Source organism: Macaca nemestrina, chromosome 10, assembly GCF_043159975.1.
Source record: "Macaca nemestrina isolate mMacNem1 chromosome 10, mMacNem.hap1, whole genome shotgun sequence".
Classification (NCBI taxonomy): domain Eukaryota; kingdom Metazoa; phylum Chordata; class Mammalia; order Primates; family Cercopithecidae; genus Macaca; species Macaca nemestrina.
The window spans coordinates 5966729-5968902 of record NC_092134.1 but is presented as its reverse complement, the minus strand read 5'-3'; the positions used below and the strand labels follow the sequence as shown (position 1 = coordinate 5968902).

General features: G+C 39.1%; 1 non-coding gene across 1 annotated transcript; it reads left to right on the top strand.

Annotated features, from left to right (window-relative positions):
* Window positions 1-1616: 1616 nt before the first annotated feature.
* On the top strand, window positions 1617-1754 carry LOC112429130 (U4 spliceosomal RNA). Its single transcript, XR_003021268.1, has one exon. It is a non-coding gene; the product is annotated as a U4 spliceosomal RNA (small nuclear RNA).
* The last annotated feature ends 420 nt before the right edge of the window (window positions 1755-2174 follow it).

Below are 2174 nucleotides of genomic sequence, written 5' to 3'. Positions count from 1 at the left end.
AGCCACTACAGACTTCCTTCTTTCTGAGCCTACAGGCAACCTGTCATGGGACTTGGCCTTGGGATGGTGTTAGCCAATTCTCCCTAATAAGCTCCCTTTTTTATTACGTATATCCTATTAGTTCTGCCCCTCTGGAGAACGCTGACTAATACAGAAATCCAGAGTTTCTAATCCCAGGCACAATTAATAGAATGAGCAAGAAATAACAGTCTGTGTGAAACTACAAGTTTCCGGCACATAAAATATAACACAGTAACTGCAAATAAAGTTGTATAAATAATATCAGTGGTTTTCACTTAATTAGCACTTACTAGGTTTCAGGGCTTTGGATTCATTCTATTTGCAAAGAAATTATACAATGGAGGTACAGTTATTACGTGCCCATTCAACAGAAGAAACAGGGATATAGGTAATTTCACACAGCTGTGAAATGTGCTAAATATTAGAATATATTCAGCTAAATATTATCGTCATATCCAAGCAGCCTGACACTTGATTAATTTTCTCAACCTGACTGTTCATTATCACCATGTAAAAGAGTATATATGTGCTTCAGCCCCTCCCAGACCAACTAAGTTGGAAATCCCGGAAGTAGGACCTCGGCAACTGAAGGTTGCATTCTTAAGCCTTACATTGCCCTAAGTCTCTGTATGGAGACCCTTGGCTAACATATTTAGACTCTGGGATGTTTTGTCAGAATAGCGGGTTACTCAACTAAGAGAGTGAAATGCACTGATTGATGGTTTGTAAGAGCATTGTGGCTGCACTATGGAGAATGAATGGTAATGAGACAATATTTGAGGCAAGCCAAAGTGTTGTATGTTTATTCATCTAGTTGAGGCAGAGTTGATTAAGGAGAAAAATGGGATAGTTTTGCTGACGGAGGAATAAATAGGATCAATTGGAGAAATGTTTGGAGACTGGTAGGCATGCCTTGATTGACTGGTTTCAGAGTTGGAAAGACAAAAGAATGATTTCAGAACTCTCACTGGGGTGGAAGGTGAATGGTGGTTACACTTCTCTCCAAGACAAAGACACATAAATAGAAGCAAATTCAGGAGGAAAATGATAAGACTTTTGGTGTTTTTGTAAATTTCGAGTCACCTACATATATTCAAATGGGTGAGTCTCGGATGTATCTGGTGACATACATTTACACAGAGGGATAAGTTAAGCCTGAGAGTAATTCTTTGACACTCATCATTACAAAGATAAAGGATTGTTTGGGATCACCGAAGGAGAGCACATGGATTCAGAAGAACAGGGAGGAAGTCAAGCATCTGTACCTGTGCCCTTGTGCCTCTTCCTCCATCAAGAGCCAGATTCCTATGGTACAAATTTAATAACAAGAAGTTATGAGAAGTTTTTGGTACTCAATCCATTGTTTAATATCTATTAATACATAGACATCCTTGGCTATTCTAGTTTTTTAAGGTCATTCACTTTGTTAAATGAAATTTTATGGAATTATATAGAATGTTTAAAATTTTTAAATGGTTTTAAAATTTTGTCCTTTAGATATCTAAATATACTAAATTAAGTCAGGTAGAAATTATTGTGACTTTCCTCTTTATGCCCTAAAATACCCATTTGAACTTTTTTTTAAAACCCATACAAGCTTTGCACAGTGGCAGTACCATAGCCAATAAGGGTTATCTGAGGTGTAATTATTGCATGAAAATGTTTCCCAATACTTGGTCGTGATGACTTGAAATAGAGTCAACATTGGCAATCTTTGACAGTCTCTACGGAGACTGAACTTTAAAGAAAAAATAATAATGAAGTAATAAAACCCCACACAGGTACAATAAACACACATGTGCAAGGTGCATATTCAGAAAAGAACGAAGGAAAACCAGGAGAGTACACTGCAATAGATCCTACTTTCAAGTAGAGATGATCAACAACAGAGTCAATGCCAGACTAAACAGTGTCCATTTCATTTTCGACAAGGAGGATGTTTCTGTTCTTAGGGAGGGCAGCTGCAGGTGGCTAACGGGTGAGCATCGAAGTCCTGGATGCTGCTGTCACCACAGTGACTCACACCAAGAACACAGCGACAACAGAAACATGGGGAACACAAAGACCTCAATCCGGGCTGGGCATGGTGGCTCACGCCTGTAATCCCAGCACTTAGAGAGGCTGAGGCGGGCGGATCACGAGGTCAGGAGATC